The sequence below is a fragment of the Macaca thibetana genome, chromosome 9, assembly GCF_024542745.1.
Source record: "Macaca thibetana thibetana isolate TM-01 chromosome 9, ASM2454274v1, whole genome shotgun sequence".
NCBI lineage: Eukaryota > Metazoa > Chordata > Mammalia > Primates > Cercopithecidae > Macaca > Macaca thibetana.
The window spans coordinates 89,980,377-90,001,189 of NC_065586.1; the positions used below are offsets into that span (position 1 = coordinate 89,980,377).

Here is a 20,813-nt window from a genome sequence, read left to right on the forward strand (position 1 = left end):
GGTAGTTTGTATTTCTGTGGGGCGGTGATGATATCCCCTTTATCATTTTTTATTGCATCTATTTGATTCTTCTTTTCTTCTTTATTAGTCTTGCTAGTGGTCTATCATTTTTGTTGATCTTTTCAATAAACCAGCTCCTGGATTCATTGATTTTTTGGAGGGATTTTTGTGTCTGTATCTCCTTCAGTTCTGCTCTGATCTTAGCTATTTCTTGCCTTCTGCTAGCTTTTGAATGTTTTTGCTCTTGCTTCTCTAGTTCTTTTAATTGTGATGTTAGGGTGTCAATTTTAGATCTTTCCTGCTTTCTCTTATGGGCATTTAGTGCTATAAATTTCCCTCTATACACTGCTTTAAATGTGTCCCAGAGATTCTAGTATGTTGTATCTTTGTTCTCATTGGTTTCAAAGAACATCTTTATTTCTGCCTTCATTTCGTTATGTACTCAGTAGTCATTCAGGAGCAGGTTGTTCAGTTTCCACGTAGTTGAGCAGTTTTGATTGAGTTTCTTAGTACTGAGTTCTAGTTTGATTGCACTGTGGTCTGAGAGACAGTTTGTTATAATTTCTGTTCTTTGACATTTGCTGAGGAGTGCTTTACTTCCAACTATGTGGTCAATTTTGGAATAAGTGCAATGTGGTGCTGAGAAGAATGTATATTCTGTTGATTTGGGGTGGAGAGTTCTGTAGATGTCTATTAGGTCTGCTTGGTGCAGAGTTGAGTTCAATTCCTGGATATCCTTGTTTACTTTCTGTCTCATTGATCTGTCTAATGTTGACAGTGGGGTATTAAAGTCTCCCATTATTATTGTATGGGAATCTAAGTCTGTTTGTAAGTCTCTAAGTACTTGCTTTATGAATCTGGGTGCTCCTGTATTGGGTGCATATATATTTATGCACCTTCCTGATGTTAGCTCTTCCTGATGTATTGATCCCTTTACCATTATGTAATGGCCTTCTTTGTCTCTTTTGATCTTTGATGGTTTAAAGTCTGTTTTATCAGAGACTAGGATTGCAACTCTTGCTTTTTTTTGTTTTCCATTTGCTTGGTAGATCTTCCTCCATCCCTTTATTTTGAGCCTCTTTGTGTCTCTGCATGTGAGATGGGTCTCCTGAATACAGCAAACTGACGGATCTTGACTCTTTATCCAATTTGCCAGTCTGTGTCTTTTAATTGGACCATTTAGTCCATTTACATTTAAGGTTAATATTGTTATGTGTAAACTTGATCCTGTCATTATGATATTAGCTGGTTATTTTGCTCGCTAGTTGATGCAGTTTCTTCCTAGCATCGATGGACTTTACATTTTGACATGTTTTTGCAATGGCTGGTACCTGTTGTTCCTTTCCACATTTAGTGCTTCCTTCAGGATCTCTTGTAGGGCAGGCCTGGTGGTGACAAAATCTCTAAGCATTTGCTTGTCTGTAAAGGATTTTATTTCTCCTTCACTTATGAAACTTAGTTTGGCTGGATATTAAATTCTGGGTTGAAAATTCTTTCCTTTAAGAATGTTGAATATTGGCCCCCACTCTATTCTGGCTTGGAGAGTTTCTGCTGAGAGATCTGTTGTTAGTCTGATGGGTTTCCCTTTGTGTGTAACCCGACCTTTCTCTCTGGTTTCCCTTAACATTTTTTCCTTCATTTCTACTTTGGTGAATCTGACTATTAAGTGTCTTGGAGTTGCTCTTCTCGAGGAGTATCTTTGTGGCCTTCTCTGTATTTCCTGAATTTGAATGTTGGCCTGCCTTACTAGGTTGGGGAAGTTCTCCTGGATGATATCCTGCAGACTGTTTTCCAACTGGGTTCCATTTTCCCCATCACCTTCAGTCACACCAATGAGACGTAGATTTCACATAATCCCATATTTCTTGCAGGCTTTGTTCATTTCTTTTTACTCTTTTTTCTCTACACTTCTTGCTTTTTTTCATTAATTTGATCTTCAATCGCTGATACTCTTTCTTCCAGTTGATTGAGTCAGTTACTGAAGCTTGGGCATTTGTCACGGAGTTCTATTGTTATGGTTTTCATCTCTATCAGTTCTTTTAAGATCTTTTCTGCATTGATTATTCTAGTTATCCATTCATCCATTCTTTTTTCAAGGTTTTTAGTTTCTTTGCGCTGGTTATGTATTTCCTCCTTTAGCTCTGAGAAATTCGATCGACTGAAGCCTTCTTCTCTCAACTCATCAAAGTCATTCTCCATCCAGCTTTGTTCCGTTGCTGGTGATGAGCTGCGTTCCTTTGGAGGGGGAGATGCACTCTGATTTTTTGAATTTCCAGCTTTTCTGCACTGCTTTTTCCCCATCTTTGTAGTTTTATCTGCCTTTGGTCTTTGATGATGGTGACGTACTGATGGGGTTTTGGTGTGGGTGTCCTTTCTGTTTGTGAGTTTTCCTTCTAACAGTCAGGACCCTCAGCTGTAGGTCTGTTGGAGTTTGCTTGAGGTCCACTCCAGACCCTGTCTGCCTGGGTATCAGCAGCAGAGGCTGCAGAAGATAGAATATTGCTGAACAGTGAGTGTTGCTGTTTGATTCTTGCTCTGGAAGCTTCATCTCAGGGGTGTACCCTGCCTTAAGAGGTGTGAGGTGTCGGTCTGTACCCAGTGGGGCATGTCTCCCAGTTAGGCTACTCAGGGGTCAGGGACCCACTTGAGCAGGCAGTCTGTCCGTTCTCAGATCTCAACCTCCGTGCTGGGAGATCCACTGCTCTCTTCAAAGCTGTCAGACTGGGCATTTACCTCTGCCGAGGTTTCTGCTGCTTTTTGTTTAGCTGTGCCCTGTCTCCAGAGGAGGAGACTACAGAGACAGGCCGGCCTCATTGAACTGCAGTGGGCTCCTCCCAATTCGAGCTTCCCGGTGGCTTTGTTTACCTACTTAAGCCTCAGCGATGGTGGGCACCCCTCCCCCAGCCTTGCTGCCACCTTACAGTTAGATCTCAGACTGCTGTGCTAGCAATGAGGGAGGCTCTGTGGGCATCGGACCCTCTGGGCCAGGTGTGGGATATAATCTCCTGGTATGCCATTTGCTAAGACCCTTGGTAAAGCGCAGTATTAGGGTGGGAGTTACCCAAATTTCCAGGTTTGAGTGTCTCAATTTCCTTTGGCTAGGAAAAGGAATTCCCTTCCCCCTTGCACTTCCCACGTGAGGCAATGCCTCGCCCTGCTTCAGCTCTTGCTGGCCAGGCTGCACCCGTGGACCAGCACCAACTGTCCGACACACCCCAGTGAGTTGAACCTGGTACCTCAGTTGAAAATGCAGAAATCACCCATCTTCTGTGTTGCTCACACTGGGAGCTGGAGGCTGGAGCTGTTCCTATTTGGCCATCTTGGGTGCACCCCCCCCTTTTTTTTTTTTTTTTTCTGAGATACAGTCTTACTCTTTCACCCAGGCTGGAGTGCCAATGATCTTGGCTTACTGCAGCCTCTGCCTCCTAAGTTCAAGTGATTCTCGTGCCTCAGCCTCCCGAGTAGCTGAGACCACAGACACACGCCACCTTGCCTGGCTAATTTTTGTATTTTTAGTAGAGACAGGGTTTTGCCATGTTGACCAGGCTAGTCTCAGACTTCTGATGTCAGGTGATCTGCCCATCTCAGCTTCTCAAAATGCTGGGATTATAGGTGTGCGCCACTGCATGTGGCCTCAAAGTCTTTATGTGCCTCAGTTAAACATATTTCTTTAACAATCAGTGGAATAAAATGCATTAAAAAACCAGATGGGTTTCTCACCACAAACAGTGATATGTAAAGCATATGTTAGTTAGCTCAACTGAACCATTCCACAAGGTATACATATTTCAAAACATCATGTTTTACATGACAAATATATACAGTTTTTATTTACTCATTTTGTGGTCAGTAGTGTGTAGGTGTTATGGGGGAACCTAATGAAGTGTAAGTCAGTTTACTTGCCTTTAAGGTGTTCATCCTCTTAATGAGGAGGCCAGATTTTCATGCACCAAGTAATCAAATAATAATATAGGAAACTGCAGAGAAATAAGTGCCAAATAATGTGGAAGTGGCTCCTAAGTGTACAAAGAGTTTGGATAGCAATTTAATGTTCTATATGAGAAATGGCTCGGCCTGAAATATGAAACCTCAAACAAATAAAAGTCAGTAAAAGCCACATTCTTTCTTCTACATGAATTGTTAAGAAACAGATCTCCAGGCTGCCCAACCAAGGCAGGCATACCTCCAATCTTCCACAGATCTGTGGAGAGAAATGAGGCTGCTGGTGTGTGCATCTGTGGCCCTGATCGTAATTTGACTTCAATTGTATTTGCACTTCCCTGTTCGAAATACAGCCTCATAGATCAATATTTCTGGCTCTGACACTCACCAGACTGTCAGCTAATGTGTTATCTTTAAATTGGTGTTTTATGCAAGAGTTGGAAGCTTTTTTATCTTTTTGTTTTGCAGCTCTTTGATGATTTCTGAGAACCCTCTAGAAACTCCTGCTGAATAATACAATTAGCTGGCTGCCTTCTGCTCCAAGCTTATTTCTGTAGTTGTGATTTACTCTCTTGTAAACCTTTTTCAATTTCAGCATCCTCTCCCATTTGGTTTTCAAAGTCTTTCCGTGCCTCAGTTAAACATATTCCTTTAACATGCAGTGGAAGAAAATGCATTAGAAAACCAGATGCATTTCTCACCACCAAAAATGATAAGCATGTGAGGTAAAGCATATGTTAGTTAGCTCAACTGAATCATTCCACAATGTGTACATATTACAAAACATCATGTTGTACATGACAAATATATATAATTTATATTTGTCAACTTAAAAAAATAAGTAAAAAAAAGGAGAGAGAGATGGGTCTTCAAGGTCAAAGAGTGTTTACAGAATCTGTAGGATCAGCATATTTGTTAGTGGGTCTTGAACTCTGATGGCCATGTACTCTGCCAGGGGATCAGGAGAACATGCAGCTGCTGTGATGTGGTTGTCAGCTTTTTTTCTTCTTCAGTATGTGTCCTGTGGCATAGATTTGGCCAACAACTTTTATCTATTGGGGAATATATAATACACTCTTAGTCTTCAGTTTATAAATGGGTTATATTCTACAGGTTCATTTCCCAGGAGCGATATAGAGCTTAGAACACTTTCCTGGATAAGCAGTATTAAATGTTGTGATTTGGTTCCCAGACTCTAGACCTCAAAAACCTCTGTAACCCATAACACAGTTGCAATCTGCACATTTCCCATGAAATAAAGAGGAAAACAGTATTATTGGAATACTGAGCATTAGCCTCAAAGAAAAAGCAATACAAGTGAGTTAGAAGACATTCCTTGTTGAAGAGCAATAATTTTATTAAAGATGAGTAAAGAGTTAAAACTTTTATGGAGATTTCAAAAAGGACTTTTAGCCATTTCTGAGATTTTAGACATTGACAGCTGTAGCTTTTATTATGGCTAATTACACTTCAAAACTTGTACCTATATGAAAGAGTCATAGAATTACCCCAGTAACTTTTTCCCTAATGTTTTTTAACGAGTTGCTTATAAATGGTATGAAGGGTAGAAGGAGGTAGCACAAGATTTAAATTTTTTCCTCAGAGATAAGAAAAAAGAATAAGTTCAAAAGAATAACCTCTTCCATAAGAGAAACCATATTTGAAGTGGATTACATGGAATTTGTAAAGGTAGAGAAAAAGGAACAGGGAAAGACAAATGCTGTATGATTTCACTTTTATGAAGTACTTGGGGTAGTCAAAAATCATAGAGACCTTAAGTAGAAAGGTGGTTACCAGGGGATGAGGAAGGGGAATGGGAATGGGGAGTTAGTGTTTAAGGGCTATAGAGTTTCTCTTTTGCCAGATGAAGAGTTCTGGAGCTTACTGGTGGTGATAGTTGCACAGCAATATGAATTTACTTAATACCACTGAATTGTACCCTTAAAAATGTTGAGATAGTAAATTTTATGTTGTATGTATTTTTTCATAAGAAGAAATAATTGGGGAAAAGGGAATGTTGTGTAGGTCTTTCATCCCCCTCCCTAGTCTATTAGGATGTAAGAAAGAACCAAAGTGCTCCTCTTCTGGAAGTGGTTATGATTATGAGATGGGGGTCGCAGTCGCCTATACTAGGAGAGACTAGAAGAAAATGTCCAACAAGTTGATCGTTATTCACAAGTCAAGAATTGGTAACTCAAGGCTAGCTTGTCCAGAATTCTACAGCCATGAGGCTTTATGGATTGATACAGAAGGTCAACAATCGGAACACAAACATGCCTGCTTTTCTGCCTTCAGTGCCACCAAAGGTCATCTGCCTATAAAGCTGAAAGTTTGCCAAATAACAAGAGACACTTTCTTATAACGAAGCATTGATCCACAAGGGTATGCCCTTATCATAATGGCGTGCTGTCTCAAAGTGGAAAAATAGAGCACCTTTACCTTTCAGTCAGGGACTTCCACTAGTTTGATACATTAAGATCCTTCCGGTCGGGTGTGGTGGCTCACGCCTGTAATCCCAGCACTTTGGGAGGCCTAGGCAGGCAGACCATGAGGTCAGGAGATCAAGACCATCCTGGCTAACATGGTGAAACCCTCTCTCTACTAAAAATACAAAAACATTAGCCAGGCATGGTGGCGGGCGCCTGTAGTCCCAGTTACTCGGGAGGCTGAGGCAGGAGAATGGCGTAAACCCAGGAGGCGGAGCTTGCAGTGAGCCGAGATCGCACCACTGCACTCCAGCCTGGGCGACAGAGCAAGACGCCATCTCAAAAAAATAAATAAATAAATCCTTCCACTTCCTGTCCCTGTGTCCCTTTCCCTCTCTCCATTAATCTTGTTAGAATCTCAGGACTAACACCTTACAGCAGTGGCAGTCAAAAAAATTATTGACTTCAATAATTAGGAAGAAATTTTCAAAGTTATCACCTGCTTTTTCTTTTCTTTTAATGTTTTACCTACTGAAAATTGTAAAAACAAGATAAAGTTAAAAGGGAGAGAGAAAATTGAGATAACTGATGGTAATGTGAAGTACTAAAAATGGCAAAATTAGAAAAATACAGTGATGACAAGAGGATTTTTCATATAAGGCAGCAAAGTGTTTTCAAATGTGCGTATTGTACCAGCCAACATAATAAATAGAGTGTGTTAAACTCAATTTTTCCTTCTCAAATTGTTGCTGAGTAAAGCACATAAGTTAAAGGATTAAGTATTACATATATCCAGGACAAAACATGGTTATTCTTATTTAAATTGTGTGATAGAGGGGAGGGCAGATGGACCTGCTGAGGCCAGCAAGACATCTGCCATCTTTCTGACAGACGGAGGCCAGCAAGATAGTGCGGACACAGGGTGCCAGGAGGAAAGTCTGTTACTACCATGATGAGGATGTTGGACAAGACCACCCAATGAAGCTTTACCAATTCCGCATAAGTCATAATTTGCTGTTCAACTACAGTCTCCAATGAAAAATGAAGATCTATTGCCCTCACGAAGCCGATGCTGAGGAGAAGACCAAGTACCACAGTGATGACTGCATTAAATCCTTGTACTCCATTCATCCAGATAACATGTCTGAGTACAGCCAGCAGGCACAGAGATTCAACGTTGGTGAGGACTGTCCAGTATTTGATGGCCTCTTTGAGTTTTGTCAGTTGTCTGTTGGCGGCTCTGTGGCAAGTTCTGTGAAACTTAATTAGCAGCAGACAGACATCACCATGAACCAGACTGAACCATGCAAAGAAGTCTGAGGCATCTGGCTTCTGTTATGTCAGTGATACAGTCTTGGCCCTACTGGACCTGCTAGAGAATCACCAGGGGGTGCTGCATATTAACCTTGATATTCCATGGTGCATATTGTGCGTATTGACCTTCCATGCCATGGTGATGGCATGGAAGAGGCCTTCTATGCCACAGACTGGGTCATGACTGTGTCCTGAGCCAGGACATAAATGAGGAGAGTACTGTGTCATAAATGAGGAGTACTTCCAAGAACTGGGGACCTATGGGATATTAGGGCTGAAAAAGGCAAGTATTATGCTATTAACTACCCACTCTGAGATGGGATTGATAATGAATCCTGTGAAGCCATTTCAAGCCAGATACGTCCGAAGTAAAGGAGATATTCCAGCCTAGTGCTGTGGTCATACAGCGTGACTCAGACTCCATCTGGGGATCAGTTAGGTTGCTTCAATCTGAACATCAAAGGGTATGTCAAGTGTGTGGAATTTGTTATGAGCTTCATCTTGCTGATGCTGATGCTGGGAGGAGGTGTTACATCATTCGTGATGTCACCTGGTGCTGAACATAGGAAACAACTGTGGCCCTGGGTGCAGAGATCCATAATGAGTTCCCATATAATGACTACTTCAAATACTTTGGACCAAGTTTCAAGCTTCATATCAGTCTCTCCAATATAACTAACCAGATCAGTAATGATGCCTGGAGAAGATCAAACAGCAACTGTCTGGGAACCCGAGAATGCTGCCCCACACTCCTAGGACCCAAATGTGGGCTCTTGCTAGGATGTAACCCCTGAGGAGAGTGACAACAAGGACGAAGACTCTGACAAGTGCATCTCCATCTGTTCCTCTGACAAACAAATTGCCTGTGAGGCCAGGCACGGTGGCTCACGCCTGTAATCCCAGCACTTTGGGAGGCTGAGGCGGCGGATCATGAGGTCAGGAGATCGGGACCACGGTGAAACCCCATCTCTACTAAAAGTACAAAAAATTAGCCGGGCATGGTGGTGGGTGCCTGTAGTCCCAGCTACTTGGGAGGCTGAGGCAGGAGAATGACGTGAACCGGGAGGCAGAGTTTGCAGTGAGCCGAGATCGCGCCACTGCACTCCAGCCTGGGCGACAGCAAGACTCCGTCTCAAAAAAAAAGAAAAAAGAAAAAAGAAAAATTGCCTGTGAGGCCAGGCACGATGGCTCACACTTGTAATCCCAGCACTTTAGGAGACTGAGGCAAGTGGATCACCTGAGGTCAGGAGTTCAAGGCCAAACTGGTCAACATGGTGAAACCACGTCTCTACTAAAAATACAAAAGTTAGCTGTGCATGGTGGTGGGGGCCTGTAATCCTAGCTACTCAGGAGGCTAAGGCAGGAGAATCACTTGAACCTGGGAGGCGGAGGTTGCAGTGAGCCGAGATTGTGCCACTACACTCCAGCCTTCGTGACAGAGCGAGACTCCATCTCAAAAAACAAACAAAACACAAATTGTCTGTGAGGACGAATTCTCCGACTCTGATGAAGAGGGAGAGGGTGGCTGCAAGAATTCTTCCAACTTCAAAAAAGCCAAGAAGCTCTAAACAGGATGAAAGAGAGAAAGACCCAGAAGAGAAGAAGTCACAGCAGAGGAGAAAACGAAGGAGAAGAAGCCAGAGGCCAAAGGGTCCCAGGAAGAGGTCAAGTTGGCTGAGCAGGCCTTTCCAGCTCTGGCTTCTTGTTGGGTCCTCCAACTTAGATTTTATATTTTCTATTTCTCTATTTATATTTTCTATTTATATTTCTCTAGACTATTAGTCTATTTTCTATTTCTCTAGGCTATTAGTCAGTTTTCTATTTATTTTTTATTATACTTTAAGTTCTAGGGTACATGTGCACAATGTGCAGGTTTGTTGCATATGTATACATGTGCCTTGTTGGTGTGCTGCACCCATTAACTCATCATTTACATTAGGTGTATCTCCTAATGCTATCCCTCCTCACTGCCCCCACCCTACAACAGGCCCCGGTGTGTGATGTTCCCCACCCTGTGTCCAAGTGTTCTCATTGTTCAATTCCCAACTATGAGTGAGAACATGCAGTGTTTGGTTTTCTGTTCTTGTGATAGTTTGCTGAGAATGATGGTTTCTGGCTTCATCCATGTCCCTACAAAGGACATGAACTCATCCTTTTTTATGGCTGCATAGTATTCCATGGTATATATGTGCCACATTTTCTTAATCTAGTCTATCATTGATGGACATTTGGGTTGGTTCCAAGTCTTTTTTATTGTGAATAGTGCCACAGTAAACATACGTGTGCATGTGTCTTTATAGCAGCATGATTTATAATCCTTTGTGTATGTATCCAGTAATGGGATGGCTGGGTCAAATGTTATTTCTAGTTCTAGATCGTTGAGGAATTGCCACACTGTTTTCCACAATGGTTGAACTAGTTTACAGTCCCACCAACAGTGTAAAAGTGTTCTTATTTGTCCACATCCTCTGTAACACCTGTTGTTTCCTGACTTTTTAACGATTGCCATTCTAACTGGTGTGAGATGGTATCTCATTGTGGTTTTGATTTGTGACTATTAGTCAATTTTTATTTACTAAATATAAATACCTTGGGGACTAGAGTGAAAGACAGAAACCAGGGTCCTGAACCCAAGGCAGCTGTGCTGGGTGAGCTCTTCCAGGAGCTGCCTTGCCCCACTTTCCTCCCCAGTTCTTAACTTTGAACCATAAAGGGAGCCAGGTCTGGGTGGAAGGGATACTTATAGGTAGCCATATAGTAGTTTTGGAAAGGTGTCCTTATTCGCATTCTAGAAGGGGTGGCTGGATCTCCAAGGACCCTCTGTTCTTTCCAGGTTCCTAAGGTAATATTAGATGCTTTTAGATTGGTTCTGTTCTCACACCTCTCCACTGGCCTCGAGTAAGCCAAGAGGCTCACACTGCCTGCCTTCTGTGTTCTTCCAATTCTGCAGGTGCAGATTGGTCATCTAGTTTCCTTTTTTGGATGCTATTTTCTTTTTGTGAGACTTTGTAATAAAATGGTACATTTCTATTTTTAAAAATAATAATACATTAGATATTAGAAAAGAAAACTCAACTGTTCATTTTTAACCAGTCTGAGTGTATGGTATGTATGTCTGTAGACTATATTTAACTATATTAAAGTTATTTATCATATGTAGGCTATAAATAGAATATTGATATGAAAACAAAAATATCTTACAGATACAATATTTTTATTTGAAAATAGGGAATATTTTATTTCAGATACAAAAGTCTACCAGCACTTTGAGAGGTTGAGGCGAGCAGATCACTTGAGGTCCGAAGTTTGAGACCAGCCTGGCCAACATGATGAAACCCCATCTCTACTGAAAAAAAAAAATTAGCCGGGTGGTGGCATACACCTGTAGTCCCAGCTACTTAGGAGGCTGTGGCACAAGAATCGCTTGAACCCGGGAGAATGAGTTTGCAATGAGCCAAGAACACACCACTGTACTCCAGCCTGGGCAACACAGTGAGACTCCATCAAGTTTTCAACTTATTTTCTTTCACTACAATAAGTTTGTGTACTCTATTTGTATCTTTCTCTGAAGTTAGTAGCTTTGAATAAAAAACAAGAAGTTGTAGGAATACATACACACACATTTGAACTACATGACTATACCTCATAAATAATTTAGTTTATAAAGGTTGGCTTAGTTGACTTCCTCATAATCAAAACAATTACCCTTTACATGCCTACCAGGCAAGGAAGGCATGTGCATAGCTCTAATTCCAAGATTTGTTTATTTACAGAAATACCCTGACTTGTTAGTATTGTGACCTTGAAATTATTTTCTTGGTATTTAAAAGTATGCTTTAATGTAATATTGGGTGTGTTTCTGTACCAGTTAATCAACTAAAAAGTATTCATTAGCTGCCCACTGTGGCCTAGTGCTATGGCACCTATGGGAAGAAAGGAGAAGATCATATCTGGAAGTCTTCAACTTCTAAGATAATATTTCTCATTCCAGAGAAAATGTAGTATTAGGTTTCAGGTCTACTGAAGTAGCCCTTACCATCTAAAGAGAATTCATAAAGTGCTAGACTGCTAAGTTAAAGGTGGTATGAGTAGCTCATAGGGCCAGAAAGCTTGGTAGGCACAGGACAAAAACCTGTTTTAGGACCACAGGTGATCAAGTATCATCCAGGAGTGTGACACTACACCCGGGTGTAACCTAAGAATATGACTCCATACCAGTTGTGACCAAGGAATGTGACTCCGTCACCAGGTGTGACCTGAACATAGCACTCCATTCCTAGGTGTGAATACATCCATTTTGAGCTGGGAGATTGATTCCATTTAATTATCTTATGTGCCCTAATTTTGCTCCAGGAAGCTAGTTTTTGAAAGGAACAAATTATGGCCTAATTCTCCATAAAGTTTTTTCACCAAAAAGAGAGAGACAGGGAGAAGGAGAGGGAGGAGAAGGAGAAGGGAAGGTGGAGGGAAGGCTAAGGGAAGGCTAAGGGAAGGAGAAAGGAAGGGAGAAAAGGAGGGAGGGAGGAAAGAAAGAAGGAAGGAAAGGAGATAGGAGGGAGGGAAGGAGGGAGGGAAGGAAGGGAAGAAGGAAGGAAGGGAGGAAGGAAGGAAGGAAAGAAGATAGGAGGGAGGGAAGGAGGGAGGGAAGGAAGGGAAGAAGGAAGGAAGGAAGGAAGGAGGAATCAATGAAGTCAGAAAGATGACTGGTGAGGATAGCAACACCAGAGAGACACTTGGGGTTTACATATTTGAGCTGGTTATAAAAATGTCAAGTCCTGATTACAGAGACTCAGAATGGACCATATTGCAGAAATTTGTTTGCAAAACAGTTATTTGAAACGCTGTATCCAGAAAAACAACCATTAGATTCCAAAGCTTCCCTCCAAAACTTACTGAATATTTAACTAAAACAATAGTTCTTAAAAATGCCAAAGAATAGATGGAGACTCTGCAGAAGTGGTTACCTCCAAGAGAGGCCTTTGAATGTGAGCATCATTGTGTTTTGGATTTGAGTCTTGACTTCAACACTGGGTCATCCTATTCAGGTGATTGTACTTCTAGGCTTCAGTTTCTGCATCTGCAAAATGGGAATAAAAGCAACAACTTCAGAGAGTTGTTTTGAGTAATAAGTGTGACAATGTATATAAAGAACTTAGGCCAAGTGGCTCAGGCCTGTAATCCCTGTACTCTGGGAGGCAAAGGCAAGAAGATCACTTTAGGCCAGGAGTGCCAGACCAGTCTAGGTAACATGGAGAGATGCTGTCTCTACAAAAAAAAAAAAAAAAAAAAAAAAAAAAAAAAAAAAAAAAGCCAGATGTGGTGGTGTGTGCCTGTGGTCCCAGCTATCCAGAAGGCTGAGGCTGTAGAATCACTCTAGTCCAGGAATTTGAAGCTGCAGTACACTATGATCCTGCCACTGCACTCTGCCTGGCCTGGGTGATGGAGTGAGACTCTCTCTCTACAAAAAGTTTAAAAATTAAAAATAAAAAAATAGCTTGGCATAGTATCTGGTACCTAATGTATGTTCAACCAATCTTACAATGATGATGGTCATGCTGGGGCTGATGATGGTGATGATGATGGTAGTAATGCGGCTTGCCACCACCACCTTGAAATGCCAGCCTTTCACTGTTCTTGATTCAAAGACTCTGCTGTTAGCTCAGTTGTAGATGTACAAGACAAGACAAGTACCCCCCAGGTTTCCCTGGCTGTGGGCCTAGAGCACTAGCAACTCCTGGGACACCTGAGAGGAGGTACCTAGTGGCTGGAGGCCACACCTGTGTAACTCCTTTAGTGAGATTTTCCTTAGTTCCCATGCATTAGGCCACTGATTCATTTAATCATTTGACCAATATTTGTTGAATATCTACTATGTGCCAAGGATATAACAGCAAACAAAATACAGTCTTTACTTTCAAGGGATTTACCCACTAATGGAGGAAATGGACAATAAACATGCAAATGTTAAGATAGTATAAATGTTATAATTGAAATAAGCACAGGATATAGGGCCCCAGAGGGAAGTTCCTATACCATCTTCAGTGACATCTGAGGTTTCTACAACCATTTAAGTACCTGGAGAAATGTAAACAGGTATTTAACCAGGGAAAACAAGCCCTGACCTATATTATGAAAATTCTATTGTTTTTACTTAATTCTCTGCTGATGTCATCTCTATTTTATTCCCTCCAAAGTAGAAAGGTGCTAAGCATTTACTCCTGGTATTGAGAGCCTTATCTAAAAATCTATGACTGGGACAACATTTAGTGTTCCAGCTAAAATGTGTATATTGTAATGAAGATGACTTACTCATTACAATAAAATTAAAGGAGATTTTTTTTCAGTACATGACACTTATACTTTTGAGTGTTTCTAAATTGTTTATTGTTTTTAAAGAATAAGCCTCATTTTAATGAGCTATGAAAATTCTTGCTCTTGGGAAAATTTATAGTACATAATGAAATGCTTATAATCTGTTTATAATAACATGTGGGTCAGTAGCAAATATTTAAGAGGACAAAAAAGAGAAGATCTCACCATAGTCTGAGTCATAATTTAAACTTCTACTGGAATTGAGTCTTCAAACCAAGAAATAGTGAATAAATTAGTACAGTTAAAATAATAAAAAGATATTTTTAAGGGTGTTTAGATTTTGGTAGACTAAATTCTAATTACAGATATTATGCTATCATCAGGAAAGTCTAACATGTTTTGTCAACTGGAAGTATATATTTGGTATTTTGTCTTTTTAACTTCATATTTCATTGTGGCAACAAACTTTAAAAGAAATTTTCTATAATGTTAAAGTCACAAGTGATTCCTTGAACAAATGTATGCTTAAACACCACTGAGGATCTACCTTTGAATTTTACAGTCACCAGAAACATCCTGTGTGACAGTAGCAGGTATTTTGTCCCTGTTTATACTCAGAGACACATTTTGGCATCAATAAGCAGACTCATCTAAAAATCCATTTCAAATCGATATTGTTGTGGATGATCTGGGAACATGGAGGGTAAGAGAGAGTATAACAAGTTTCAGAGACCCTAGCAACTCACATGATCTGGGCAGATAGACTACCAAGTCTAGAATCAAAATCCTTAACTAGGGTTGACCAGCTTGTATGAGCAAAGCCAGTATTTGGTCCTAAGCCTCTCTGATTCCCAAAGCCATGTTCTTAACTACTAGGAAACACTCCAGTATTATCTCCCACTCAGGAATCCTGTGTACTGACTTACACCAGGAGTGTGTGTGTGTGTGTGTATACACAGAATATAACATGAAACCTTAGATTTGAATGGAGGTCCATTTGACTACAGAATTGATCATTTTCCCACATACCTGTTGCCCCCTTGCCCTAGCGACCTCCGATGATTTTGGAGATGTCTGTGGAAATGATATCCTTCCATTCTTTGATATAGACACCTATGAGGGTAGTTGGGAGTCTTCCCCCTGATGGTTACATATTCATAGCACAGTCAATAAATGGGAAAAGAAGCAGCTCCTATTAGCTGATGGGCCAAATAGAACATATTTCACTCTGCAAAAGAAGCCATTGATTGGACCCAGGCAGAGAAGTGGTCAAATCAATGGTAACTAAGAGAAGAGGGTCTGGAAGAGTGTCTGGGCAGAAGCAATCATATGTGCAAAGGTCCAGTAGCAGCAGGGAGTATGGCAAGTTTGAAGTCTGGGTGGAGAGTGGTGAGCTGGAGGGTTCCTTATGCCAATAAAGTCTGGAGAAGTCGGAATGACAAGCACTAACAGGTATTTGGGCACTCGCTGTGAGCTGGGCACTGTGACAAGTGTTTTTAAAGTATTATCTAATTTAAGCCTTATATTTTTGCTTATGAAAAAGAGAGAGAGGCAAAACAGAGAGAGGCAAAACAAACTGCCAGGTAACACAGGCTCTTGCAAAGGGCTCTAGAAGCAATGGGAAGCCATCAGAGAGTTTTAAGCAGAAGTAGTGACACAATAAGACTTATATTTCAAAAGGATGATTCTCATCAAAATAAAGCAGGCATGCCCCCACAGGCACCACCCCTTCCAGCCCTCATTGTACCCCAAATTAAAATATTTACATTTGAAATAGTCATGGATATTGAACTTGAAAATAAATGATTATTCTGAAATAAAGACCGAGATGGTGTTAGATGAATTGCTCTTTAATTGTTTTGAGGAGTTGGAGAAAGGAATAATGGCTAGTAACCTAGCTCTCTCTACTTTCTGGGAACTGTATTTCGAGAAGCTGGACTTTGAAGGAAGCTTGTGTTGTAAACTACAAAGGGGAATTAAGACCTGTCCCCTCTAGGCCCAGGTGGACTGGTAATGCTCCCCCTACCCCATGCCACACTCACTAATGACTATGAGTCATAGCAGTGTTTTACTTACACTGCAGGAACACAAATTCCTTCTTCATGGGCCAAATCCAAGCCATGTGTGTTTTTGTTTGACAGCTGCAGTACTTTAAAAATTGGGAATCTTGCATTAAAATGTTCTGGCTTCTCTGGCAACCCTGGGCCACTCTTCACCCTTGGCCCATGGGCTGACACTGACCCATGCTAACCCCCGCAAGATGAGACACACCAGCTCTTTACCACACACCTGGCCCCACCTCCAGGTAGTGTCCCACTCAGCTCTAGCCTCATTTACCTGCTTGGTCCTGCAGGCATCTCCATTTTGGACCCTGGAGTTGTATTCTGAGATTCACACAAGCTTTGGGGCACTTCAGTTCAAGGATTTATGAGGCTGAACTGGGAGTTGGGACAAAAGGGAGAAGGGCTGTAAACACAGACAGGTCATCTGTGAACAGCCATCTGGCTGGGTTCTTCCTGGGAAATACAGGAAGCATTCCAAGCAGGGAAAGCAAGTAAGATAGTGCCAAGGAGAGAATGTGTGCAGCAACTGTAAGACAATGAAGAAATGATGCAGTAGACATAGTGAGAGGTAAGGTTCATTTGGTAGCTGTGGTTACAATTTGGAGAATGAGGGTGAAAATTTGAACCTAAAGCATTAGAGAGCATTGCAGACCCTTAAGCAGGTTGAATTTTGAACTGTAGCACATTAGGACCAATAACCTGGAAGCACCCTCTATAGGAAGGAGAATGGCACTTACAAACCTGAATGCTTTTCCCTGGATTAGGAATTGGGTGCACTCAAAATAGAGGGCCAGAAGCCAGCATGGGCCCACTTAGTTTTCATTGGCACGAGACACTGGTTACAGTAAAAGGACTAGTCTTGAAAATTTAGCATCACCGGGAGAAAAATGAAATGTAATAAAAATTAGAGTCGGTTAAGAACAGAGGCATTTTTACTACGACACAGCACCATTGTAAAAAATCTCCCGCCTTGTGCCAAGGGTCCGTGCTGCTAAACTCCTCCCCCGAGTCAGTGCATTGGAGTGCTCTCAGCGCAGTCGGCACAGCCAGAGCAACTGGGAGCGAGGCCTTCTCCAGGCCTACGTAAAACATAGATCTTGCCCAAATGTGGAAAACCTTTAGGGACATGAAAACCATTAGGGATTCATAGCCCTGACTTGAACCAAGCAGAATAAACAAACCCCTGACCAAATTGGAACTCACTGGACGCCTTTCAGAGTTATCCAAGGGGAAAGGCTGGAGGCCTCAAGGGTCTTTGAGTGGGTTAATGTCTTGTTTTGGCTGCCTAGCTCAAGTCTGATGGCGCTTTATCTGTACTTTCCTTTGTTCTTTTCTCAAATGTCTTAACGCCTCAGTGGCAAATCCACAAATTGATTGTGTTTTGAACCTATAACATATGCCACACTATATTTTCCCTGCTAATGGGATAGTAAAGCCCAAGTTAGACCTTTTGTTACAAAAGATTCAGGAACTGGACTGGAAAGGTTCCAGGTAGCATTCACATTTTCCATGGACAGGGTCTTGGTAAGTTCCCAACCTTATTTCTGTTTTAAATATCCTTTGTCACTCTTTCCAGCCTCATCATTTAGTTTTCTATACGCATAATGTAGAGAAACATTGTGTCTCCCCCAACAGTTAAGTGACATCATTTTCAGACTCTTTTTCTCCCAGTTTTTTTTTTTTTTAATTTTTTTTTTTTTACGTTGAGGAGGCAGAGCCAGGCATGGTGGCTCACACCTGTAACCCCAGCACTTGGGGAAGTTGAGGCAGGTGGATCACCTGAGGTCAGGAGTGTGAGAACAGCCTGGCCAACATGGCAAAACTCTGTCTCTAATAAAACTACAAAAATCAGCCAGGTGTGGTGGCAGGGGCCTGTAATCCCAGCTACTTGGGAGGCTGAGGCAGGAGAATCACTTGAACCCAGGAGGTGGAGGTTGCAGTGAGCCAAGATGGCACCACTGCACTCCAGCCTGGGCAACAGAAGGACACCTTGCAAAAAAAAAAAAAAAGAAAGAAAGAAAGAAAGGAGAGAGAGAGAGAGGGAAAGAAAGGAGAGAGAGGAAGGGAGGGAGAGAGAGAGAGGGAGAGAGAAAGAAAGAAAGGGAAGGAAGGAAGGAAGGGAGGGAGGGAAGGAAGGAAAGAATAAGAAAGAAAGAGAAAGAAAAGAAAGAAAGAAGGAAAGAAAGAGAAAGAAAGACAGAAAGAAAAGAAAGAAAAAGAAAGAAAGAAAAAGAAAGAAAGAAAGAGAAAGAAAGAGAAAGAAAGAAAGAAAGAAAAATTTGGGGAGGCAGATTAGAGATTAGAGAATTATGAATGTTCATTCATCCAATAAATAGTCAATTGAGTGCCTGCCGTGGACTGGACGCTATGCTAGGCACTATATTGTGACAGTGGAGGGGACTGGATTGAAGAAGAATGAAATAATACCCTGGATCCCTGATATTCACAGTCTGTTACAGATGGAGATGGGCATAGAGATGGGAAACCAAAGCACAGAGCACCAAGAACCAAGCCCTAGATGGTCACAAATCCATATCTCACAGAAGCATGATCTGAACTATCATGGAGCTCTTACCCTGCCTCTAGTCTACCTGCAGGAAATATAATAGAATGTAGCACAATATAGGAAACATTTGCAGAATGCCTGCCACCCCTGTTCTAGCTAGGGATGAAAAAAATAAAATGAAGCACTGTTCTTAATTCTAGGAGTTGATTTTGCTTAACAGAGAGACAGACATGAACCAGTGGTTACATTGCAGCATGATACACAAAAGGCAAAGACTGATGATTAAGAATGTGGAGTTTGATGACAGATAGACCTAAGTCCCAGATCAACCACATAGAAACTTCATGATCTGGGGCAAGTTACTTAACTCCTCTCTTCTAAATTTCATCATCTTATCTGTAAAATAGGACAATGCAGACACTTGCCTCAGGTAATTATAATGGGATAAAAAGTAAATTAATGAATATAAAGTGATTAGAACACTGTCCAAAGAAAGTGGAGATAGAGCAAAGAAGGCACTCAGAAATGGCAAGAACAAAGGCTTAGCTGCAGGATGTGTCTCAGGATGGGAGCTGGAGGGGTCAGGTTTGGCAGGAGAGGGGAACATGCAGGGGGCCTTGAGAAATGGAGCTGGAACGGGCATCCTGGTTTGCAGGTGTACTGGGCCCTAGGTCAGAGCAAATCTTGGGAGGATAGGGATCCAGGACAGCAGCTACTCCCAACTCTTGCCTTCAAGGTTCATTTCTTCCATTCACACGTGGCCCTTATCACTATTCCAAGGTGTATCAGCCACAATCAGTTCTCACCTTCCCTGGAAGTTCTCTCTGGTCTTCCTCCCTAGCTCAGTTGGATCATGCACAGGCAAATAAATCCCTTTTCTCCTTCTCTAGCTCAACCATGAGAAAGTTGGAATTTTTTAATGCCAAATTTTCCTTTCCAAGGCGAAGGGAGAAAGGATGGAAGGAAGAGAGGGTAGGAAAAGGGACTATAGGAAGTGGAAGGAAAGGGAAAAGGAAGGAAAGGATATATAGACACACAGAAACAGATACGTTCAGCAAAGCATAGACGTCATACCTCGTTTATCAAAAGTGGGTCACAGATCAGCCTTGCCAATGGATTCCACTTGTAGGACCTCCAGTGCTTATTCTCTTCCTTGCTTCTGCCCTGAATGTCTGCACTTGGAGAGATTAAACCAGTTGTCTGAGAAGAGTTGGCTACCGTGGCTGCCATGTCTATTCCAGAACTTTCTAGCCTCTCACACAGCACCCCAAGTCTTTAATCCCCTTGGCCCTGTTCGTTCCACTCTACCTTGACACTGGTTATAGTAAAAGGACTAGTCCTGAAGATTTAGCATCACTGGGAGAAAAATGAAATGTAATGAAAATTAGAGTCAGTTAAGAATGGAGGCATTTTTACTATGACACAGCACCGCTGTAAAAAATCTACCCATGTGTGCCAAGGGGTCCACGCTGCTAAACTCCTCCCCTGAGTCAGTGCATTTGAGCACTCTTGGCACAGTCCGCATAGCCAGAGCAGCCCAAGATTTTGACTTCAAAATCTTGGTGTGGTCAGTTCACACAGGCTACTTGAATCAGTCTTTGAGCCTTGACTGATCTGAGCCAATCAAGTTCACAGAAAACTGACTTCTAAACCCAAATGCCATTTCTTAATTTCTGAGAGCTACATGCAGCTCAGTTGCTGCAGGTAATAAAAACAACAGCAATAATGACTGCCTTTTATTGAATCGTGCACTACATGTCATAAACTGTTCTAAGTGCTTTACCAGCATCAACCCTCTTGCAACTAAAAGTGTGGGCCCAGAACCATCAGAATCTCAAGCCTCACCTGAGACTTCGGGTCAGAAACTGCGTTTTTTACACTTGATCTTAGCCAAAAGGCTGAGAAGTGATAGAAACTGCGCTTTTAAAAATAAAATTCCCAGATAAAAACCTAGGTTCTAGTTCTGGCTATACAACCTTAATCTTTCCTCCTCTGCCTTCTGTCTTTGAGTCCCTTGGTCTCATTCAGTTTCAAGGTCAACTTTAAAATCCCCCAATTCCCATCCATTGAGAAAATGTTTGAAGATTCTCTTTGGGGCCCAGAGTCCATATTCAACAATGATAAAACCCACTCAGAGTGACCAGAAGGAAGTTCTGGTTGAAGGTTTTTCCTTCAGAGACAGCAGGGGCTGGGCAATCGGGTCCCTTCAGGTGAAGGGACTACAGAGTAATTAGATATGATTCACCTGCT

General features: G+C 41.7%; 1 protein-coding gene and 1 pseudogene across 5 annotated transcripts in view; both read left to right on the plus strand.

Annotated features, from left to right (window-relative positions):
* The window catches only part of PLCE1 (phospholipase C epsilon 1), a 344,763-nt gene that overhangs the window by 151,638 nt on the left and 172,312 nt on the right, over positions 1-20,813 (plus strand). The window lies entirely within an intron of this gene.
* On the plus strand, positions 4,750-8,934 carry LOC126962048 (histone deacetylase 1-like; annotated as a pseudogene).